The sequence below is a fragment of the Centropristis striata genome, chromosome 15 (genome assembly GCF_030273125.1).
Source record: "Centropristis striata isolate RG_2023a ecotype Rhode Island chromosome 15, C.striata_1.0, whole genome shotgun sequence".
Classification (NCBI taxonomy): domain Eukaryota; kingdom Metazoa; phylum Chordata; class Actinopteri; order Perciformes; family Serranidae; genus Centropristis; species Centropristis striata.
Window position 1 is genome coordinate 8234633 of NC_081531.1, and position 26451 is coordinate 8261083.

The following is a 26451-nucleotide window of genomic DNA, read 5'->3' on the forward strand; positions in this document are numbered from 1 at the left end:
ATTCGCAGTATTAATCATGTCTACAACATGAAACCTGTGCTTTCAAGTCCACCCCATTTCACAGTATATTGTGGGACATTTTGCTTTGCATTGAAGCAATCACACACACTCTACTTCTCAATTCTGCAGAATACTGTTGGCTTCTCGTGCTCATTGTGTTTTCAGACTGCAGCCCGTTTACTGGACGATGTATTCTTGGTATTGGATTTGACACAGTGAGAAGGAGAGTGAGCATGCAGCCCTTGTTGGCTGGAGTCAGCACCTATGAATGTTAAAGACTCTCGCTGAGTGACCATTGGTCAGAGTGAGTGATGACGTCGGTTGAGTTGGAGTTGTTGCTCTTTCAAAATGAATCACCGAAACAATCAGCTCTGGTAATGTTTGCCTCTGAGATTGCCAATCAGTCAGCTCATCCAACTCATCAGCACATGGTTGTTGTTGTTGTTGTTGCTGCCACCATCTTTTAAATGCACAATTCATGATGTCAAAGGCCCCACGAGGCTCAGTGGCAGGGCTTGACATGGACCGGTTTTTCCCAGGGACATATTGGAAACAGTAAGGATTTTTGTAATGTAACATTAAATATGTATTTAGAGCTACTGCTTAGAGAAAACCGAATTAAACTGAGCTCTGACCACAATGGAGCTTGTCTTCTCATACTGTTTACCATCTCTGGGAGAAGCTAATGTCAGTTAGTAGTAAGTTAGCTGGTTGGTCGTTTTTGGCTAACGGAGCTAACACCTATCTAGCCATTAAGCCATTCTTATATATGAATATATATTTTTCCTTAAAAATGTAAATACTTTTCCAGACATTGCTTCACTAGTGACACTACTATGTCTGTTCTGACTTGCAGAGACACAGAGGTAAATACATTTTTTTAAGGAAATGATTTAATTCTTTGATTTTGGGTTGCAGAAAAATGACTAAATTTCAATTCAGAGGAATGAAGACTATAAACAGACTAAAAATAAAATCAAATAATTTCACAGGGAGTAAAATAAAACCACGCTTGACTCTATGTGGAGCTCTCGACTGAGTACACATTATGAAGGAAGCAAAAGAACACCTTTAAAATAGAACCATGTGAAATTAGCAAAAGGAAACGATGCCAGTGGTTTCTGGTGGGGCTATTCAAATCAACGCACCGCTGAAGACAGCGGGAGGATCAGAGCAGACAGGTGTTGGTGATCAGAGCAGAGGAGAAATAAACAGTAAAGTTGTCAGGTGGTAGTCAATGTGCAGAGTAGTTTGTTCATGAAAAAATGCTGCAGCTCCTCAATACAACACTGGAGGCTGTGGGCATGTTCATTGCTGTCATGGGGAATAAGCTAGGTCTGGTCTGTTTAACAAGGTAATTATTGAACACAGAATAACACTTCAGATGAGTAATGCAGAACAACAAATAGTTTAAAACAACATGATTACATTGTTGCCTTCATTAAACTAAAGCAGTCCTCAGTTACTTTTCTCGCACTTTAGTACACATCGAGAGGAATATTACTGGGACCACAACAGACAAACATTTAATATCCAGGAATTCATATTATAGACACCACCGCTGGCTCTCCCTGTACCTATTTGGCCACAATAAGGCACATTAACAGGCTCCGGCCTTATACTAGGTTTTGACCAAGTCTTATTTGGTAATATCTAAATGTTGCTGGATTAGAAAACAACACATTACATTACATTACATGTCATTTGGCTGACGCTTTTGTCCAAAGTGACTAACAATAAGTGCATTCAACCTGATGGTACTGGCCTTAGACCACAGGAATCAAGTAAGTACATAACTTTAAGAGCCAACTGTAACCGCTACAGGAGTGCTAAACTTTAAAGAAGAAGTTTTTTTTTTAATTATTAAAGATGTACAGGCTGTCTGAGGTCCTGATGTCGGTGGGGAGCTCGTTCCACCATTTGGGTGCCAGGACAGAGAAAGTCTGGAAGTGGTTTCGTGACGCGTTGACCCTCGCTGGGTGGGAGTCACCAGCTGTTTGGCTGATGCAGATCAGAGAGGACGGGCAGAAGTGTAGGGTTCGACCAGATTCTGGATGTAAGCTGGGCCAGAACCATTAGCAGCGGAGTACGCCAGAGCTGGATTCTTGAAGCGAATCCATGCAGCCACTGGTAACCAGTGGAGGGAGCGGAGGAGGGGTGTTGTGTGTGAAAATTTGGGAAGATTGAAGACCAACCGAGCAGCTGCATTCTAGATGAGTTGCAGAGGTCGGATGGCTTTGGCAGGCAGACCTCGGCACCATCACTCTATATCCCAATTGCAATTGTATCATATTTGATCATTATACTATAGGACTATAGTAGTCCACATAATAGAAATATTAGTCATTCATCAAAATATTGGCTTAACCTTCAGGCGTTGCAGGAAAACCATAATATTTAGCAGTTTCTTTAAAATACTCCAAAGCTATCTCAAGCAATTTGTAACTAAAAACTGCAGGAGGTTTTTGTTAGGGAGCCACTTTATAATTGGGAGAGTGAACTTGTGGTGGTGCTTGCCCCTTGGGCAATTTACCTTTGCAGAGTAAATTTAGAAACTCTACCCTTGTTCAATTTGCTTTACATGAGATAGCTTCCCTTTTCCCCACGGAGCGCCGCCAAGGCTGTTCACAGGTATTCAGTCATGCGCTGCTGTTTGTTTTCTTAAGGTCCCGGTCATCAGTCACACAGCTAAGGTAGATCATTGTTTCGCCATAAACTATGGAAGGATAAGTAAAGCTTGTACAGCTAGCTGAAGTGACCTCATTAAGATGGATTGAAAGAGAACACTGGGATAAACTCCCAAGTGAAATGGGCTCCTGTTGAGCTGCTCATTTTTATATCATAAAAGTAATGCCTGTAAATATCCAATTAGAGATTACATCAAATGTCCCAAGAGAATCTTTTCTTCCTTTCTTTACTCTCCCTCTCTCCTAGAGACCTGGGCAATATAAATCAAACATACTGTATGTAATCATATTGGATCTACCTGCTTCCATTAATAAGGCTATTATCAAGAGGGGTATTTATCTGCACAGTAAATAGGCCTTTAGAGGCTGCACAGCGCCCACATGCTTCCTAGTTACACCATCAAGTGTCTAGTGCTAGTTTTTGCGTACCTGAGGGCTGATTTGGCCATGTGAGTGATTCAGTCTCGGCCTCAGAGCAGAGGGGGGCTGGGGGTGTCACTGGGAGTCGTTTGTCACTGTGTCTGCTCGGCAGATTACCTGTCAGATTAGAAAACGCCCCTGTCAGACGCTCAGACAGGTGGCCGGCCCAGATACATCACGATGACACTCAAACACAGCAAACACACACTCATACAGAGCTGGAAACACACATACAGACACACATTCCTTCATAACAAGGGACATGTGTGCATGCTGCCAAATGGGGCGGCGGGATAAAGAGTATCTTGTCGTTACATACAGGCAAACCACATGTGCACTCACCACTAAACACAAACCCATTATTCTTTCATATGGTCATTGTTGTGGTAATTACACTCAGCTGCTTTAAATTTAACAGCAGATTACGATAGATAATAAACCAACGCCACATGTGCTGTAGGGATGAGATCAATACACAATGGTTTCTATTCTTGAGTTTTCTTTTTGGGTGCACACAAAACTTATTCTGTTTGAAACAGCAGGATTTGAGTTGAGTTTATATACAAGCGATCAATATTCTTTTCTCCATTTCTCTTCCTCTTACAGTCTTTCTTTCTCCTTTCCACTATTGAAGCTTTCTGAATGTCTATTCAACCAACCTCCTCCATTCATTGTTCTGTTATGAATTAGAAGTTGCTGTGTTAGGATTCAATGGGTGGCAGTAAAATAGAGGTGAATATCCTTTCTGGCTGTTTCAAAACAATGGAAGTATTCTCTTCATCACACACTTGTTGCTCTGTTTTTGGGAAGATTAAAACTAACCAAATTGTGAGTTAGATAGAAATAGAAAAAAACTTTTAATTTTTCTCTTGGCTCTAGGGACGGGTATGTCTGTCTTTCTTTCTGTCTGTCTGTCTGTCCACCACCACTTTGATCCAGATTGAAATATCTAAACAACTATTTGATGGTGTGGCATACTTTTTTCTTTTACACACACAACGTCAGCAGCTGATCATAAACAAAGCAGCATGGCTAATTATGCACAGCGTCTCCGCTGATCATAAACGTCATGATAGTGAATTAACCGGAATCGCTAACTATGCAGAGCTAACGGTGTTTGTTGTAAACAAACAGAGATCGTTAAGTGAACACCTCCTGCAGCAGCAGCACATACACACTGTACTGCTACAGTGCTAACTGTTAGCCTTTTAGCAATTTGCAGACTGGACGCTAAGGGGTTGGTTAACATCCCCTCCGGCTCTGTGACTGCAGCTGGGAGAGACTGCTGCAGGAGGACTGTGCTGCTTCGACTCCTTCTTACTTTTCTTAATGAGCAGCCGGCCCCCGCGGCTCGTTAAGATGAGTAAAAACGAGTCTCCAAAAGTCTCTCATAACACCAGAAAAAGTTGCTAGATTTGTTGCCAGTTGCTTTTTTGAAAAATAGTCGCAAGGGGGGTCTTAAAAGTAGCTAAATATAGTGACAAAGTCGCCAAGTTGGCAACATGGCTTCGCCGGCTTTTACAAATGGTTGTTGTGGCGTCAAGTACTACATCACATCCTGCTTAGCGTTTTATCCAATCAGGAACAAGGCTCATATTCAAATTAGGGGCATTTCGGCGAGTGAGACCCGCCTCATTCCAGGTATTGGACTGTGATGGAAACACCCCAAATAGTGCAGCCTGTGGTACAGTGTCTGCAGGCCATTCAGGGTAAAGACTATTTTCCTTTTTGCTTCTGATCTAAAATGAATAATTAATGTGGCATAGCTGAGCCAATTAAGTACCATTTCTCACAAATGCACTGTACTATCCTTCAGCAGGTGTTTCAACAAAAGTAAATCAAATGTATATTCACTTTGTGTGGATTTCTGTAGTCATCACTCCACATTTCCATTGCTTTGCTCTCTGGACACCTGTGAGACACAGAACCACCTTCTGTACCAGGAACTGCCTGTGATTCACCTCCGCCTGTTGAAACCAACACCTGGGAGCTCTCTGTGGAGGATTAATGAAGTCCTTCATGCTCTGACTCAACCAGATGATAGGAGGCTGGGCCGATGGAGCCTCAAAGAGAAAACTGCGTCCACAGGAGAGAATGATCAAACAGGTCTGTGACTCAGTCATCATAGACAGGAAGTCCACAGATTACAGACCATCCGCAGTACTCAGCAGCTGCTGGTGTAGGCACAGGATGTGATCTGTATCTACGTATTGGAGGTGGGAGACAATATCATATGAATAACACTGCAGACAGTATACAGTCATCAGTGCATATATCATAAGAATATGATCATGCAAAATATACATTTGCATTAATGTCCCCAGTGTAAGGGACAGTGAGACAAGACAAACAAGTTGTTTTTGTTAGTTTGTGTCAGTAATATCTCTGCATGGAGCAATCACATAAAACAAGTTGGAATATAACCTTCAATCCAGCTGCACTGTCCTTAGGAGTAGAGGTAGAGGTGGAAACAGGAGGTATATGGAAATATTGTTTTATCCCTGTATCTCCCTGCAGACACTACTTAATAAATAAGTACAACATTTTCATCTTGCATTGTCATTTTGATTAAAACAAATGTTTCTGTCATGGTCCTGTAGGTATGTGGCAGCATTCTCACTGACTCTGTGAAAAGAGCAATATATTCATTTGCAGCAGTCACTTTACAAATACACATAATATAAATTCTAATTTGTTTGTCTTTTTGGAGAGTTTTCAAATAGGGGAATCATGCTCAAGATCAAACTGACTGCCTTAACTTGACTTTGTCTCAGGTCTAGTCAGACACTGTGAGCCGAGGCCCAGATATCTAAACGATGTGTTGGCCCAGAAACCATGCATGCACCATTTCCCACACATGAAAGATTTCTGCTTACTTCAGACAGGAAATGACACTCTTTTTTGAGATAGTTGCAAACTCTATTTAACACTACATTTAGTTAGTTAATGAAACTAGTGCAGTGCCCATTGGAAGTATATTTCCGTCTGTATTAATCTTAGCTGTCAGTTAAAAAAGCTTTGTTTTTACTGTTTTCAATGGATCAAACTGATGCGGAAGAAAGGGCTTAAATCTCCACTTAGCATGCTAATCATGAGATAGCACATTACGCAGTATGCTGCACTAAAAGTACATTAACATGAACCTAATTAGCTGATATACTATATTGCATGTAAGTATCTCATATCAAATGATTATGGGCATTACACTAAGCAACATGCAATAACAGAATTTGCACATTATATGCAGACCACTACAACGTCTGCAACTCCATAAAACACTTACTTTTCATAAGGTACATGCACCATCCAGCCATAGACTGTATGCATCCAGCACATACACATTGAACATTGATATTCGCTGGAAACTATTAGAATATTATATCTCATTCACACTGCAGTATGAAGATACTTTTTAATCCCAAAAGTGACACCTACAGAAAGATGGTACAGTCTTAATAGATATGACTATTTTGAGGCAATAAATGAAAATGAAAATTGGACAAATGAAAGAATTAACTCACTCTTAAAAATAAAATCAGATAAATGCTTAAATATACACTAATATTCTTCCCTTTGCTTGCATGATCTCCAGCAGCTCCCTATCTGGGACTAATTAGCTCTAATATAATCTAATGTGAGACACAGTAGGGACTTTACCAGCAGATTTGGATATCCAGCAGTAAATCATACATTTCTGTCTGAGACTCTATTCAATAGTGAACTCGTTGCTCCCACAGAAAGTGCTCCTTGCTTTGTAATACTCGCTGTGTCTCATTACCATAGATCTGTTTCAGGTTAAGGTGGGACAAGGTCTGAGTTCCTGTTGACAAAAGACACCATCTGTTAGAGCTGCGTCTTTGTCTCTGCTTTTGGAAGCCAACACTGTACTAGTCCATAATCCTAAACACATAAACACAGGATGGGCTTTATAACCCACAACAAAAGACAACAGTGGGATTTAATTATGTTATGCCACATATATTTCCCTGTGATCTATCTAAATGTTACAGCAAACTTCAGCATAATTTCCAATGTTGCTCTGCCAAGGGATGACTAAATAGCTTTTTTTCCACCTTAACAGTGATGCACTCTCATTTCCTCTGGGATGGCATGTGCTTCACTGCACGTAGCTTGTCTCTCTCTCCCTCCCTATTTTTGTGTTCTTGAATTTTTGGCTCACGCTTACGTTATTTTTCCGAGGTTCACTGAAGTGCAGCTTGGATCGTTTTCCTCGTAGGAAGTTTGGATGGAGGCACTGAGAGGTAGAAACTGGATCGTGTACTGGATAGTCTAATTGCCATTGAACCAACAGTCAGTAATTAATTGGTCTCTTCCACCCTCTGGGGGCAGCGGGATGTGATGGGTGGTCTGATGCGCTGTTGTGGCTACCTGCACCTCTGTCATCAATATTACACCACATCTAGGCAGCACATAATCTCCCTTGATGAATGGTTCATTAGCTCCTATTACAGTGTCATTGCACCGCACTTGTCTGCATGCCAAGAGCCATGGCAGGGAAGGAGGTGTTTTTCCTACCTTCAGCCTGCTACTCACACCAAGAAACATTCCTTTTATTCCTTCAATGACTCCTAGCGTTATTTGTGTTATCATTTTGTTTTTGCAGTGGGTCGTCTGAGAGTAATTTGTCTGGCACAGTTAGGGCAATCATTTATCAGAATTTGAAATAGTTTTTAAAGAAGGAGGCGTGAAATGCCAGGGAAATGAGAGAGAGCCTTGTGGCAGCTCTACAGCATGAATAAGTTAATAGGTTCATCTGAATACAGATGAATTTCAGTGGTGAATTTAAGTGCTCAAGAGAACTTCAAGCCACTTAAGAGTGGTGAAAAATGTTTATTGGCCTGACTAATTTCCCGTCTCTCTCTCTCTCTCTCTCTCTCAGCTATTCTGTCTCTCACACACACATTAAGGGTAAAGTTATTCCTACATGACATAATGTCATGTTTGTCTTGCTTATCATGTTTGTATAAAATGATGTAACATATTTCATCACCAGGCGTGTGATATCCACACACACACACACACACACACACAAAGTAGCATACAATGTGTGTGAAAGCTACTTATCTCAGTAATTCATTGGGGGGGCTGTGGGGGCGTGAGACGGTCCACCAACTGTGGCAGATGGAGGAATTCATTGCGGGCTCTGCCATTCATACTTGACTGCGCTCTCTGGCAGTCTGAACAGCATCGCTGTGACATCTGTATGACACGCTAAGTACATGATGTCAGCTACAGCTCAAGAGATCTGTCTTCTCAATGAGGACAGGCAGTGTGCGTGTGTGTGTGTGTTTGTGTGTGTGTGTGTGTGTGTCTCCATTTACTGTCTCTTTCAATAGTTTTTTGAAGAAGCCTGTCAAATGGTGTGTTTCACTGTGTGGCTGTGTTGAGATGTATGTGTGTGTGTGTGTGTGTGTGTGTGTGTGTGTGCATGTGAACGTGAGAGTGTTGAGTGTGTCACACTACAGGGTGTCGTATTGAAGAAATAAATTGAGTGCGACACACTTTTAACTCCATCCTGGGATGCAGATAGGGGCTCTATTAATTAGCTGTTACTGGAAAGCTGAAGTGCTGTTGTAGTGAGGGGCTAAAGCAGCAGGCTCCATTAATATTGGCATGGCGATTAAAGGATTCCAACATTCCAATCTCTTCCATTACACCCTTCACACACACACACAAACGCACACACACACACGCGCGCACACGCACACACACACATACACACACACACTCTACAGTGTTTTATCAGAACAATAAGAATCTGTCACATTTGCATAAGAACAAATGCTACTTTCTGAACTCTTTATTACAGTCTGATTTACAACCCGTGAGACTCAGGAAGAGATGAGTTAAACGCCTGTTACAGCAGCTACAGTAGTTGGCTTGAAAAAACAAACACAAAAAGAACTGCGTAGTGATGTTATATATTATCTTTGAGCAAAATGGTAACAGAAATGTTAACAGGCTGATGGGGATCCCGTTAGTTTTGCAGGTTTTCCCCATAGTTGGAACAATGGAATTAAATAAAATCCTTTGTTACATGAGCATGGATTCATTTTCATTTCATTTATCCTTTATTTATTACTCTAGGAATCATTGAGGGCAACCCCTCAGTGATGATTTACAGTGATGTCGAGAGTACAGAGAACAATGAAGAACAAACAGACAAAACACATGAAAAACATTGAAAACAGTTACAGTGAAAGGAGTTATTGGTTATCATAGTTTTAATATGGTCACTTCTGGCATGTAAATGATTAGAACCAATCCTGAGGTTGACATCAATGTCTGAACCAAATCTCACGACAACCCATCCTATAGTTGAAGAGACATTTGACTCAAAGCTCAAAATGACACCTTATGGTGGCGCTAGAGGAAAGGTCATGGCATCACTAAAGTCAGTACGATGTATCCTCTGGGAACCATGACTCTATAGAAAGGGACACATCTGGGTCTGAAAAAGTGAAGTAATGCATAATTGCCTTAAACCTGCATTCTTTGCAAAGACCAACAGGGGGCGACTCCACTGGTTGCAAAAATGAGTCTGAATGTATGAATGTGTGTAATGAGAGAAAGACTCTACTTCTCACTTGAGTTGTAACCTCAGTAAACATTTTCATTATGAGTTTATGGTCTTATTCACTATTTCTTCAATACAGTATGATGTCCAGTTTGTAAATTACATTCTTTTTTAGAGTAAAATAGACAATACATCAGAATTAGCTTTTGGGTGTGGCTACTTTGCAATTGACAGGTCACTACCCCATGTTTCCTCTTAGAACTTTGACCATTTTCGCTTCAAATTTAACTAAAAAGTAAAGTCAATCTTATCCAACACAAACCTTAATCATGATTTTTATTTGATTAGCAAAAATAAGTTATTTTCTTCAGTCTTTGGAGTTATTTCAGTGAAGAACAGGGTCGATGATATAATGGCTCACTGTAATATCAAATCAATAAGAAGCAGGAGGAAATATGGGGCAGAACAAAGGGTGAGTTGAGATGATGAGGTCAGGGGTAAGGATGGGAAGACAAAACAAATGAGCCCTGAACAGGTATTAATGATAGTGGAAAATGTCACACCAGGAGGTTAAAAATGGGATCAGTGTGTAGGAGTGCATGTGGGAGAGACTGGAAGCACGGAGAGAAGTGTAAAAAATGTGTCAGTGTGAAGGAATAATGAGGGAACAACTATAAAACAATTCCAAATTACTCTGAAATCCTTATTTATAACCTGTATGTATGCTGACATTCACAGTAATTGCCGCTGCGTCTCAGTCAGCTCTTTCACGTTACAATATCCGAGCTGTCCAAAATGATTTATTACCCTGCAAATTCAACACTTTTGGGTTTCCTTCCTTCCTTTCCCATCAGAATATCTAAGACATTACACCTGTTTTTTCCTCACTGCATTACTGGCTAAGATCTTCATTTCCCCCCTCATTCACATGGGGACGCTTCCCTCAAATCATCTTCCAACCATTTCAAATACAGACTTATTGAAACGCTGCGTTGTGCCATTCACAGACACCCACTTGGCGGATTAGTGGCAAAGAGAGGAAGCCATGTTTAAACAGTGGCTAATCCGTTAATTGAATGCAGATTTATTCAAGCCCTGCGCTTGGACTGGATTTAACACACTCTGCTGGGAGCATGGGTGAGGGGGAGGGGGGAGGGGGAGGTGTTGCCTGCCAGAGTGGGTCAGACCAGGCTGCTGCATATTGAAAATTGATTCTCACCCCTTTTTAGGAAACCACTGTCATTTAAGTGTCACATTAATTCCTGCCCTGCTGTCCCAGCGAGCGAGGCTGGGATTAACCTCACACGCTTCTGCTGTCAGTGCGCTAACACATCCTCCTGACTGAACTGAAAATGACCTTCTATATCACTTTGGCTGTGTAAATGAATGTCACATTCAGGCAATCAAATGATCCCTCAGTCAATTATATCAGGTTTCCATCACTGTTATAGTCAGAGATCATGCTGCTCATCCTTACAGCCTGGGGCACGCAATATGTTCTTACAGTACAAGGTTTCATTATCATCCTGCTGCTGCTCAGATATGTTTATGATGATGGCAGACATGCCTGAAGTAATGCCACCTCAGTGGTGAGTGTGTTTTATATGCCGATACGAGAGCCAGAGTCATATACTCTCTGAGAGTGTGGAAGCAGTCAGCAGTTATTTCAAGTGTGTAAAACAGCGTGTCAGGGTTTGATTGCATTTATGAATTGTATCTAGAGAAAAATAAAAACCAGAAGTGAGTCATTTATCATGAGTTGTATCTTAGAGTGTGTGAATCAGCTCTGAGTAGTTGCAGGCCAAGTGGTTATTTCTGAGTCACAAGAAGTGACAGGAAACAAATGTAATTGTGGTCAATTTGTACGGTGGACTTGAAAGCTCCCTGCACTGAAGAACATGTTAACAGACAAAATACAATAAAGAAAACATCTTTACCTATTTGACTACACACATGGAGCAGGAGAAAACACCCTGTATCCAAAGTTTATTATATGTATGTTTATGTATATGTATGGACGGGTTGATGGCAAATTCTTCCATCCCTGTCTTCCTGTCCTGTCCACCCGGGATCGGGAGTAGGTTCATGTCCTATGTGAAAACAAAAGTAAGTTACTTTTTACGTAACTTCCGTTGTTTACATAATTCCTGTAGCTATCGGATCAATTAGTATTCTTCGATTGTAAAAATGTGCAGCCTATATACGGCATTAAAACATTCTTTTTTCATACTTTTTGGTCAACTTAAATGTACATCACAGCTAACGGTAGTCTACAACCTGCCACCTTAACCTCTAAATGTTGCCAGCTTCAAGTCTGGTTTAAAGTTTCCCTCGCTTGGCTAGCTTTTGAGTCCAAATCTCTGGAGGTATTTGCCTCTCATTTGCACTTTGGTTCTCACTGCTTTCTGACAAAATCATATTGATAAATGCTCATTATGACCTATGAGTAAAGCTGGTAGGCTAGTTTAGACTCAGTAGGCTGTTTTATCATCATTGTAAGGCTAAGGTTTGCGGCTCCATTACGACATTTTTTCCCTCCTTTTGGCCAACAGTGGCTCTTTTGCTCATAAAGTATTGCAGACCCCTGAACGTCTTATAACGCCTTACCAGGCAGTTTTTTGCCCTAAACCTAGGTCAGTGGTTTTTTATCCTAAATTCAATGAAACTGCAGCCTTTTTTATAACCGCGAACCAAACATGTATGTATAATGATGTATTTTCGGAAAGATCCACGGTACCGTGAGCCTTGAAATGCTCATTTTGACAAACACTCATATGTGTCGTGATGGGTGGATTATTGACAAATGGTCTATTCTGTCGTTTAGGTTGGAGATCTTGTTGCCCAGAGACAAGTTGTTGCCATGGTTTGCAGGAGTTTCTTACTCTCTGACTGGACATAATACAGACTATTTTAGCATGTCCTTCCTAATAGGCTTAATTGGATGCATAGAAAATACGTCCTATTATCAGAACCATACAAACAGGATGCATATTATCTGTCAAAATGGTGAATGTGTTTCTTAATTCACATGTACATTTTATTTGCAGCTTTTATCTAAATGCCAACATGTATTTGAACAGAATCTGTAGGCACAGTTAGACTCACAACCATTTAAAACTGGGAGTAAAATATGTGTATTTAACACATGTCAGTGGTTATGTAAACTACACATTCACTACTGTAACTTGTGTGATGTGTATAGCATATAGAGATTGATTTCCCCTGAGGCCCATTGGAGCTCATGGAGTGAAACATTTTGAATGTAAGTGAGCTAAATGGATATTTTAAGTTTGCATACATCTCCTCCAGCTCGTTTTACACCACACCTTGTGACCCTGCACTCATTAGAGGTAATTTTTTCTGGCGACAAGTTTCTTTTCTACAGATTTGGCCTCTGACCAGGATTTTACAGCAAGCTGCTTTTTTTATTGGTCTAGCAAATAGAGGAGCTCATAATAGCTTTTATAACACCAATAAGTAATAACCAGCATCACACTTTTGGTTATTTGAACGTCCAAACACTATAAAATGGATCATTCTTCTCCCATTTCCAATGTATTTGGATGGTTCGACATTAAAAGTAGCACATAAATCTATCAAAATCACTATAGTAATTCACTTGACAGTACTCCTGTTCTCCACTCTATCAAAAGGTTGTATAATATTTCAAGTGTTGCAGCAACTGGGACTGTAATATATAGTGTATCATTTGTGCAATCCATAGATTAGAGGTGGGGGAAAAAACGATAAAGCATAGTATTGAGGTATTTAGCGTGGCAATATTATATCAATTCATGGCTGTTCAGTAGTGATATTTAGCGTTTAGCGGCGGGTTGTCAGTATTTTGGCTGTTTAGTTTTTTGTCTCCTGAGGCTGTAGCGGGCTCACTTTTAGGAATATACTGGAGATACTGGCATCATATGAAACTAGAAGATCTAAGGAATCTATAGGCACCAAGATATGCCGGCATATCGTGTCGGGAAGTTGTTGAAATAATTATGCATTATTCATTAACATCATTCAAAAAGATTCAGAGAAGTGAAGCTTAAAGTTGAAGAAAGTTTGAGAAAATGCTGCAGTTGTTGTCCTCCATACATGTTTGATATCAGTTGAGTTCAGTTTGACTGAATACTTTGTTGGTCAGTCTGTGGGTTTGACTCTCATTGTGGAGAAATAAAAAGACTGAAGTGAGATGAATAGACTGAGAATTTTCTCTTATTTGACAAAACAATTCTTGATTTAATTTAATTTAGTGGACACAAAATGCAGTTAAACAGTTAAATTGCAATATATTGTATCACAATACACACCATCGCTAAATGCTAACCCAGAAATTCAGACAAGGAGCCTTGTTTTGCTCAAGATATAAAAAGACATTAACATAACCTTCTCCCATGCAGTGCAATCATGTGACTCAGGGCCATAATGGTCCATTATCATCATACTAGATGGAGAGAGAGAGTTGTGCATTTCTCTCTCTCTCTCTCTCTCTCTCTCTCTTTTCATCCTCCACCACTGTTAGAGCTTTTAGATACTGTACATAACATACAGTGTAAGAAAAACAAATTAAAAGATAAATAAAAATCTTTTTTTAATTTACTCCCACACAAAGACAGTAAGCACAGTTTCAGTGACCGCCAGGTTGTTTTCTACACTCTTGTGTATAATATAAAGTGTCAGACCTTGGGAATTGGAAATGATGTGTGCATCCACTGTCAGCATTTGTTATCTTATTTACCTTTGCAGGCGTGGTAATTTTCCCAGCCAACAGTATCTGAGGTCCAATAGAGCAAACTCCCAGCTCCTCTGAAGTATCGGCGTATTAATCATGTATTTTAATTTGCTAGCGTCCCCTTGTTGCTCTTTTTCTGCTTATGAGGCCCGTTAACCTGTGTTTGTGTATAGTTTGCAACACATTTCATTAATATGCTGCTGTGATTCTGGACCAAGTTAGCGCAGCACAATGATTAAAACCGTCCTCATCAGCAAGTAATACACGAGGGGATGCCAAAGTCATTAAAAGCTCTAATACTCTATCATTTCCTCCAGATAATCAAACTGAATAATGGAGTGGTGGTAAATGCCTTGGGCTGTGCTCTTATTAATCAGCTACTGAGGGCATGCATGTGTGTGTGTGTTTGTGTGTGTGTCCACATGTGTGTGCTGACATGTGTGTAGCTCTGCCTGTATGTTGTAGCTAGTGTCTGTTAGAATTGTACAGTGAATGGGTGTACAGTGCCTGATCCAATCTTACATATGCTTCTGTATGTGTTGTCTGAATGAAGTAATGAGATTCAGCCTGTTCTCAGTCAAAAACGTCAATATACAGTCATGGAAAAAATGATTAGACCACCCTTGTTTTCTTCAATTTCTTGTTAATTTAAACACCTGGTACAACTAAAGGTACATTTGTTTGGACAGATATGATGATAACAACAAAATTAGCTCATAAGAGTTTAATTTAAGAGCTGATATCTAGCCATTATCCATGGTTTTCTTGATAATGATTTTGGTTATTATCAAGAAAACCATGGAAAATGGCTGCAATGCGTCCCAACTTGCTGTAAGGTATAGTGATTGTTAGGTTGGAGGTTGGGATGGTGGATAGGTTGAACAAGTGGAGGACTTTCACACAGGAGGAGCGGGGTTCACTTCCTGTGTGAAAACAAAGGTAAACCATTTTTAGCTTAAGTTACATGAATCACGTTTTTGAACGTAACTGACCTATTTTACGTAACTTGCGGCAGTCACATGAGCCTTGTAACTACTTCACTTCTGGCATTTACGTAAATTCATAACGACTTACCTTCAAGTTTTTTGTCCTAAACCTAAGGTCAGTAGTTTTACAACATAAATCCACAGAAAGCAGCCTTTACAACTGCAGACTGTACATGTGTGCTATTTTTAGAACGAGCCGTTGTACCGCGAGCTGTGATACGTACCTACGTGCCGTAATTTGTGGTAATGACACATGACCTCTTTTGCTGTATATGTTAGAGAACTTGTTGAACCAATGGGTCACATCTCTTATACGTCCAATATTTTTTACAGTCTATGATGCTCTGGAGACCATGAATGTAAATGCCAAATTTTATATTTATCCGCCAAGTAGTTTTTGTGTTATTTTAACCTGTCACTAGTATGGCTCAAGCTCCTCACATTATTTAAAGAGCAAAGCCACATGAGAGGCCACAGTTTACTGAATTGCTTATAAGTCTCTATGTTATTTGTCCAGTGAAGCGATACATTTCCTCGAGTTTTTAACGTTATTATACAAATTAATTTATATAAGTTTTATTGCTGGATACATGCTCTCTCAGTTTACGCTAGGTGCCATAAATCCCAACCTTTGAGCCCTGGGTAAACGCTGGATGATCCCACTACTTCATCCCTTTAGCGAGAGAGTACATTTTACATGCAGCGAGCGTTCTCATGGGACTGAAACAGTTATGTCATCACTTGGACGCAGCACAGTTAAACTAAGATCATCACTGAGATTGTCTGAGACCTTAGGCCACCGAGATTGTCTTAGGCTGTCTGCAGCTGTCACAACAGACAGCTAAAAGGAAATCTTTTTCTTAAGGTGTCAAAAGTGCATGTAGTGTAGTGTTGCTGTGTGACTTCAGCATATCTGTGGGGTAAATGTGTTGCTTTATATCTATTTCTGCTTCTGTCTACCACTGTCAGACATACTTCTATAATTTATAACTACTTTTAGTCCAGGCTGACATGCATATTCCTCAATCTTCATTTCAGCCTTCACATTTAATCCCACAACAAACCATCATCTGCTTCACAAAAATCAAAAATACTAAACATCTAATCCAAAGAACAATGAATTTACTGCCATTTAGTTAAAACAAGTAATATTAAAAAGTAAAATACTTACCTTAAAAACACAAAGCAAAATATATTTATCAAGAAAATGGGCCAAGATTCATTGCTACGTCTTGTCGTGGCAATGTTGACAACTGCACTAAGTTAATGGGTGAGCTGGCCAAACACAAAGCACTCAATACTCTGTTCAGCAAGTTTTATTAGCACATTCATATTCCATACACCGCACAATCCCAAATGGCTCTTTCACAGTACAACAAAGTCCCATACACCGCTCAACTTATATCTGTTGTATTTCCCAGCATTGATTCTTCAGCAAGTCTCAATGTGGTCCTATCTTCCTGCCCTATACAACACATCAGGACAGACCCCACTAATCTACGTGTTCCCCTCAATCATGGTATTATCAGAGTTAAGGCCCTAGTGAGTTCCCACAAGGCCTTGTGTCTTGAATATCAAGTAGGTCGCCACTTACTTCTTGTACCACCATGACAGGAAGTACCAAATTTCCTTCACAGTCTCCATTATTCTAAATAGACGCTTAAGTACTTCACATTTCATTTAAAAAAAAAAAGAATGTAGGCCTATGTATTAAAACAATACAGTAACAATCTCAGATGTATATTTCGGGCTAAAAAAGGTTAAAATCTTTACTTTAATTTCGCTACAAATCAGTAGAATAAAAATGTACTGCCACAAAGATATTCAGCAGAATGGGAACAGCCTCTTCACAGTTTCTGATGTTCTTATAGGACCAAACATGTATGTTTATTGGACACCTGCAGACTAGAAAAGCGCTATAAGTGCAGGTCCATTTATTATTTACCATTCACTTCCAGCCTGCTTCCATTGCCTTCTGACATGATCAGAGATACAGTATTATGCCCTGCTGCTGTATTGTTTGTGAGCCAGCCATCCCAGGAGTCTTTAAAGTTCTTAACCCAATTTCACCTCAGAACAACGTATCCTTAGCTTCTAGGATAGTTTTCTTATTACTATTCCAAGTCATTTCAAGCTATCAGATTCAAGAGAACCATAGACAATTGATTTTTGTAAACTAATTGGGTCAGAGAGGCTTAGTGAAGCAAGCCTGCGTTGTTCTGTAAAGTCAATTCCTGGCCATAAGTGGTTTATAATGCTTTTATCACTTCACTTGTACAGTAGCTGGTCGGTCTAGGCTTTGTGAGGTGTCATTTATGTCACTGCAATGGGCAACATTTATAAGCTATTTTTACATAGGAAAATATTTCCATAGGACACAATCTGTTGTGTAAATATTACACAACCATCATCCTTCAGGTAAACAGTCTGCTCAGAGCATGATACCACCAGCTGTGATACATTAACCCAACAGCTACTGTACATATTCTGAAAAGATCTGTGAATTCAGATGAGCTGCGAACAGTTATATATTTGTGTATGCTCTAGATTTTGAGCGAGAAAAGAGGTTTGAGTTACATAAAATAATTATTTCATGGCAGGCACTGGCTTTTATTCTACATATACATTTCCATTATTGAGTTGTAGAACAAAGGTTTTGGTTTTGTTTTTTCGTTTTTTTACAGTAGTCACAGATGTAATCTATCTATAAACGCAAGTGTCTGTGTGTGTGTGTGTCTAGGGCATATCTCACTGACCTCAGATTTCATATGTGGCTTGCGCATTGCACGCAGATGTGAATCCACAATTTTAGAGACTTTTGAATGCATTTTTCAAAATATCATTATTTACGTAGGACGTGTTGCGGCATTGCACTGTTTCCGATTGGACGCTTTTTAGGGGAGCTCCGCCCCATTGTGTGATAGGCCTACACCTGGTCAGTAACACAATTCACTCTGGATTTCCACCCTGACTCATCTCACCAGTTAGTCTATTTAGCCTACCTATCTTTAGGAGTTTTAAAGTGCGCTACAAGTTTTGATTTTCCAATAATATTTGAATAGTTTCCAGTGAATATCAATGTTCAATGTGTATGTGATCGATGGTGTGGTACCTTATGAAAAGTAAATGTTTTATGGAGTTGCAGACGTTGTAGTGGTCTGCATGTATGTATGTGCAAATTCTGTTATTCGCGATTAGCATGCTAAGCGGAGATTTAGTTTTATTCACTTCTTATGTTGCATTACTATGTAATACAGGGATGACATTCATGTTGCTTAGTGTAATGCCCATAATCACACTTACATGCAACATAGTATATCAGCTAATTGGGTTCATGTTAATGTACTTTTAGTGCAGCATACTGCGTAATGTGCTATCTCACGATTAGCATGCTAAGCGGAGATTTAAGCCCTTTCTTCCGCATCAGTTTGATCCATTGAAAACAGTAAAAACAAAACTTTATTAACTGACAGCTAAGCATAATACGGACGGAAAGATAGCGTTTCCGTGTTATAATCTTGCACTATAGGAATACATACACTTCCTATGGGCACTGCACTAATGTAACAAACAACTGAGATACGAAATAAAATTGCATATTTAAAAATATGAATGTATTTCATAGCAATGCTCAATGGCAGCTATTAGTTGATAGTATTTATATTTGTCTTCCTGGAAGATGTTTGCTTCATTAACTCCCACCAAGGAAGTTATGTTTTCACTTTGGTTAATGTGTCTGTCACTAGGATTATATATTAAAAAAAATACTTGCACTATTTTCATCAAAGTTGAAGACTGAACCCATTAAATTCAGTAGTGGATCCAAACAGGGCAGAAACTAATTTCCTTTCTGTGTTAATATGTTGAACTGATCACTGAATAAATGGACAAATGTAATGATTTTCCTTGGCTCTATTATCTTGCTGTCACTGGGTAGCGACTAAGCTATAAGGATGTTTAAGCCAAAAGATTTATGGTAAACCCTGTTGGTGTAAACAAACCCAGTGATGTCACCGAGGCTGAGATGCTCTGTGGTTGTCTAATCCAAGCAAAGCCTCCTATGTATGTCAGCCAGGCTCTCTGTGATAGGATTTCACCCTGTTGCACAGCACCAGCACAGATCTTTGGCGAAGCGCAGTGACAGTTGTGGTAACAAGTGTCGGGAGGATAGTGTGTGAAGTGGAAAGTGTCATTGCTGCTTTAAAAAGAATTCATCCGTCAATGTCAAAATGAAGCAATAGAGAATAATCAGAGCTGGGTATTTAACCTTTTTCTCAGTGTGTCTTTGAATGTAACAGACAACTGCTGTATTTCTCCATCAGGGGTCTGCACAGACAATACCTCTTTTCAGCTCTATTCTCTCTCAGCTCAGGCAGATTTTGGCAGTGATCCATGGGTACATGAGAAAAGACTGCAGCGAGACCTTTAAGAGCCAAGAATCCTCTCTGATCCTCTGGGGTAAGGACACATCAAAATGAAATTTTAGCCTCAGTTACTCCAACCTGAGTGAGGTGTTATGATGACATTGTTTCATTTGAAGTGGAGCTTAGCTGCACCTAGTAATGGAATATTGGGCTTACAGGTAAAAGTAGTCAGTGAAAGCCCATAGTTGATGTAAAGTCAACGCTCCCTTTCACCTCCACCTCCAATGATAGTCCTAGTCAGGCCTTTCTCTGACATGTTTTAGCAGCTGTAAGATTTGCTGCCTCAACCCTGACACCACCTCCGTGAAAGGTGAAACTCAGTGGGACTTACACTTCATCTGATAAGAGGCTAATCTTATGCTCGTAACAAATGTAACAGGACGGTTTGCCAGGGTCTGTTAAGAATAAGAGAACTTGATAGAGAAGTGAGGATGAAAGGCATTAAGCAATTCAGTCCCATTTCCTTCATCCTTTTAGATTTTGTGTGTAGAGAGAAGGATACACTTTGTGTATTTGGGATGCCTTGTCAATGCATAAGTGGAGGATTATGGCCCATAAGTCATGGTGGTGCAGGATTTTTCCTAGTAGTGCTTTATTCTTGCAAGTATCCTGAGAAAAGAAGAGGAAATGGGCCTTAGGGAGAGTGCAAAAGAACAGCCTTTATATAACAAGTTTTAGCCTAGATGGAAGTGGAAAGCATTTATCCAGCCGTGTAGTTTAATAAAGAAAACAGAGGAGGATAAATGGCGGGATAAAGGGATGACAAACTCTTCTCTGTCAACATGGGGTACAATACATGTACTTCTGTAGCAGATGATTACAATTATGGAGTGAAATTTGATTTCTTGTCACATCGCAGATGAGAAAAGAGACAATAACATGCTGTCACCTTTTCCGGCTGTTTGACAAGAGCCATATCTCCTTCAGATATGAAGACAAAGGCTTGTGATAGCAAATCTGCCATCTGTTAGAGAGGGGAAAAGTACCTGGTGTGACAAGCTGCTTTTACTCTACATCTGCTGTGTCACAAAAGCTTCATCACTCTTCTCCACACAAGCGCTACCCATCACATCTCTGTCTTAGGAGAGAGGTGTTGCCCGGGGCGAAGAACAGAGGATAGAAGGGAAGAGACAGGGGGCATCAAGCAATGACAGCAGGAGAGATGAGACATCAATGCAAGAAAAATGGGTGTTGACTAGAAGAGAATCCCAGGGTGACTCTCTGTTATGAATACTGATTGGGAAAAAAACTGAGGATCATCTGGCTGCTTCACTAAAGAAACATCTTGAACTCCGAATGAAGAAAAGTTAAATCATTTTCCAAAATAGCTCACTATTCATTCCAAACCTTCTACAGCAAAAACAAGTGGCAACAACACAGATGATGTTTTCATGCACTGAATCTTAACCAGTTATCTAACTATCATTGCTTATGTCAGTGCATGGAAATGTCAAAAGTGGAATTCAGAATGAACACTGTGCCACCAATCTCTGGACCCATTTGATATTAAATCTGTCCAATGATGATTAAGGCTCTGGGGGCTCGGGTGCAGCCAATTTATATCTGGATGTCGGCTTTAAAGTCCAATTAGTAATTACACTGATACTTTCTGAAGGTTTTTTAGGTCTCTATAAACAGTTATCTGCATATGGATGAAGACAAAAAAAAAAAAAAGGTAAACTGTCTTCATACAGTGGGTTCTGAGCAGGCGGCAAACTCCATGTCTGTGCAGGCAAACCAGGAAATGCCTTAAGCTACCGCAGCAGGGGGCGCTAAGTTTGGCTGCAAAAACATTTCTGTCCATTCATTCCAATGCAAAATGAGAAATTTTCTCACTTGATTTATTACCTCAGACAAACACTATAGTCCCAATCACCAGTAAAAATCTTCTGCAAGACAATTTGATGGTTCAAATAGTTCAATTATTCAAATAATTGCTCCATTTAGAAGAAAATAGAAGATAAAGAATTGTATACTTTGGGGCAAAACAATGCGTAACCACGGCAACATGTCAATAAAGTTATATATAACGTTATATAGATATAAAAAAGGACGTTTAGTGGTTTGGCCTTTTAACTTTGACCCTTTCACTGTATTTTCACTTAATGACAGTTTATTTGAACGTTTTGTTCAGTAAAAATGTCTTGTTCAGCGTTTGGTTGGACTAACAGACACTCCAAGGAGTCACTGTTTTCTGAGGTAAGTAACATACATTTTGTTTTTGTTTTTTGCTAGCCAAAACTAACATCCCAGTTAATGCTCCAGTTAATGCTAATATGAATTAGCAGCGGCTTCTCTCAGTCAGGTTGAGGTGTAGAGAGGCTGTAGTCAGTGATCAGATCCCTCTCCTCCTCCACAGTCCAGACATGGTCTGCTCCCCGTATTGGAAACAAGATGGCGACGAGTGTAACGCTGAACTCGATGCCTCCAACGACCCACAAACCAATGGGTGACGTCACGGTGATTATGTCCATTATTTATATATAATCTATGGTTCTGAGATGGCATTTCTGCCTCATTTGCTCTCCACATGGACTGTTTACTTCTATCCAACCAAATCCCACTAAAATGTGATTGGTCAATACTATTAAAACTATAAAGAAGAACCAGAAAGCTTCCAATACCAACATCTTGTTCCATTGCTTACAGATTTTGCATTTATTGCAGAAATCAGTTTGTAGAGATTACTGTGCCGCAGACATATCTTATGCTTTTGACATTTGTTGTTAATGGCAAACTATTGCATTCTGAAATGTACAATTTCATGCTCCTTGAGCTCAAAAAAGCTATGTAGACATAAGCATTCAAGACAGATTGAAATCTATCTGCAGAGGGTTTTTTTAGACGCATTCTGAATGTAACTCATATAAAACTCACTTGACATCTGAGCTATAATTTGCCAGAAGGCACATGGGAGACTCTGGAAATAGTTCTAAAGTCTGATCAGACCAATTGACCTTTTTGTCTATCAGACTGCACATCATCATAAACATGCCGTGCTCACTGAAGCATGGTGGAGGCAGCATCAGGCTGCTGGGATGCTTCTCTGCAGCAGGACTTGGATGGCTAAAATGAATGCAGTTAAATACAGGGGAATCCTGCAGGAAACCTAATGCAGTCTGCAAAAAACCTGTCACTTGCAAGAAGATTCATTTTCCAGCAAGACAATGAGCCCAAGCATGAAGCCAAAGCTATACGGGGATGGCTAAAAGGAAAACTCTGTGGATTTTCAACTGGCTTTGTATGATTACAGTGTTGGTAGTATATGCAGATGAACAGTGTTTGGCCTCCCTCCATGTTGCAAGCGCCCCAAGCTTCCCGCTCATTTGTGGCCTAGCTCTGGGTGCTGGCAGCATGGAGGAGGGTGGGCATTGTTTGATGCATGTACTGCCCACATTGTAATGAAGTTTCCCTTTAAAAACCAAGGTCCTGGAGGGGCAGAGTACAGATCTCAAGATCATTATCTCTTTTTAGTCTTTTTTTTTTCAGCCACTTAGGGCTGGGCGATATGGAACAAAAGTCATATCCCAATATATTTAGGCTGAATATCAATATATGGCATATATCCCGATATTTTTATCGCAAAGTGAGAGCAAATGTTCAGTCAAAGTCAAAGCCAAATATGACATGTCACATGTAGTTTTATTGAAACCATTTATTTAAGTGAACATAAATACTGTAGAACAACAGGAGTACCTTTTTTTTAAAAAAAATCAAAGCTTCATAAAGTGCACATTTAAATAAAATAAAAATCTTAAATAAATAAAACATGTCAATCTTTTTCTGATTAAATATATTTATATGGGAAAAGAATAACAAATATTACAAAATAACTAAATATGACAAACCATAGTAAGGGCAGCATTTATATATAAAGAAAGAAAAAAAAATAACTATATCGATATATGCAACATGGTCTAATTCCATATCACATTTAAAAATATATCGATATATGTTTTATATTGATATATCGCCCAGCCCTACAGCCACTACAACCATTGCATACCTTACTGCAGATGGGACATTCTGTTCTTGTGCACGACACAGAAGAAGACAACATATCATACTCTGCTGGTTTATTCATGCAAGCAGAGGTCAGAGGTTAAAGAGCCATGTTAGCAGCTTAACCCATGTGAATGTAACCGCTGATGCATTTATCATTCAGGTAAACATGAGTCAGTCTTGGGTGTGAAATCTGGACATGTGACACACATGACTGAGCACACAGACACGCTATAAGCTACAGCGCTGATGCTCCATCCAGGCCAGTCCAGTGCTCTTATTGTGTCCCAGGCCAGGGGAGGCTGGCAGCTGCCTGGGCTGCTCCTGCTCCCAGCAGAGGGCCGTGTGTTAAGCAGAAAGCTACTGGAGGATGAATAAGCCCAGGGCTCCCTGCAGGCCGTTGCTTATTAAATGGTAAGTGTTATGGCTCGGCCCGCTGGGCTACAAATATAGGCATTACCCCAGAATGCTGCGTGTTGTCTAGAACTCATCACACTGTCACTTCCTCTTAACCACAACCCAAGTCTATAATCAGCAGGTTTGTACTCAGCTGGTTCAAGGCAGCAGGGAAGAGAGGGGAGTACACAGCACCGCCAAACCACCCAGGCAGGGACAGGGGGCAGGTTAGGCTGCTGAGTGTGTCTGTCAGCAAACAAACTGAGGTCATGTGGAGCACAACAGGGTTCCTCTTTTGTTAAAAAAAAAAAAAAAAAAAACGTCTTTGAACTAAGATTTTTTTTTTACTTAAACCAGTGTGTTTATTTGTGTTACAACTGTGATTCCATGTCCATAATTGAAACAACTGGTCAGTTAATTGATAAATCAATCTGGAGAAAGTTCATTTGCTATAATTTTCATAATTACCCACTTAAATCATTTTCAAGCAAAAACTAAACATTTTGATCCTTCCAGCTTTTTAAATGTGCAAATATTCTGTGTCTAACATTGAAGTTAAATTGAATATTTTTGAGTTCTGATAAACTGGGAGGGATATTTTTCACAATTTTCTAACTTGAAATGGAACAAATGATTAATAGTTTAATCTGGAAAATAATCAGTGATTAAAAGATAAGGAAAAAAATCATTAGTAGCAATTTCTTTTTTTTTTGTTTTAAACATGTGCGTGTCACATCCTGTAGAACTTGTAACTGACTAATGGAGCATCATGATGCCCCCATCCTCTGTCATCCATCAGGGTTACACAGTAAGCACATTATACTGGACTACATTCTACATTCATGCATGTCACAGTGTGTATGTGTGGTGTCCAGTCAGACTGGAGCTGGTAATCTCTTAAATCACTAAGGTCTAAAATATGTTTCTCTCTACTCAGCTATCCAATATTCTAATCCAGACTGGACAGAAAAGCAAGGGCTAATCGTATTAGTGTAATCACGCTGACCACATGAGGGCTAGCGGCTTAGCTTTGAGTGGATTTCTGGACGCAGGTGCTCTGCAATGTGGCATTACAGCCTAAAGCCTTGTAGGGTGAGCCTCAACATAGATCTGTTTCCATTACATAGTCCCCTTGACCCCCCACCCCACCCACCTAACCCCAAATCCTGCACCACAGGCTGTAGAGCATGACAGAAAACAGTTAGTGCAAATGAGCTGTGAAGAATAATATTTTAACATGTTGAATTTTATTTGTGTGCTGTGGTCATGTTCATAATTATTGTGATTACAATTGCAGATGGACATAATGTGCTTCATGAGGTTTTGGGAGTAAAAGTAGTTTCAGAGGGTAATAATCAGAATACTGAACCCTGATTGGCCGAGTCAGCCGAGACAGCCGAGTCAACTGAGCACAAGGCAGGTCAGCAGAACTTGACTTATTGGTGGACAGTTATGATGTGGTTTGTGATGCTTAATGAAAATCCGGCTTATATATATCTTTATATATATCCTTTATTTAACCAGGTAAAAAAGTCTCGTTAAGATTAAAAAATCTCTTTTACAAGAGAGACCTGGCCAAGAAAGGCAGCATAAAAATGACTAGTTACAACATTTAAAACACAATTTTTTGTTTTGATTGTGTTAATAACACAAGTTCCTTCAACCGATGTACTGACTGGAGCTGGTGCCTGCAAAAATGCAGTTTTTGATACATCCACTTTGCCTCATGTCTCACATGATCACATGTAAATACATTTAACTGCAGTCTAAGTGATTTTTTACTGATAGTAAGGCGTGTTTCAGAGCAATGTCCATAATAGTATTGTATTGAGGTTTAAATCAACCTGTGGAACATCACTCAAGCTTTATGCTGCACTACACAACTAATCTGCTGAAAACATTAAAGTCCCACTCCACATAAAATCCCCAAGATGTCTTTCTTAAATATTTTACTTAATGTAATCGTGCAATTTCACCTGTTGAGGCTGTATATATTTTATGAATTAATGAATTTTCACTAGCACTTATTGACCTTGATTGTTGCCTTTTCTTCCTGTAAGTCGCTTTGGATAAAAGCATCTGCTAAATCACTAAAAGTAAATGTAAATTTTATATATTGTTCCTAATTGTTATATTTCTTCTTCTTTCAATTGTTAATCATTTTATATTTATTCTGCTTTATATTGCTTGTTGTACTATTTATTGTTTTTTTATTGATACTTTGATACTTTCTATTTTTGCTACATACTTTTACTGCTATAACACT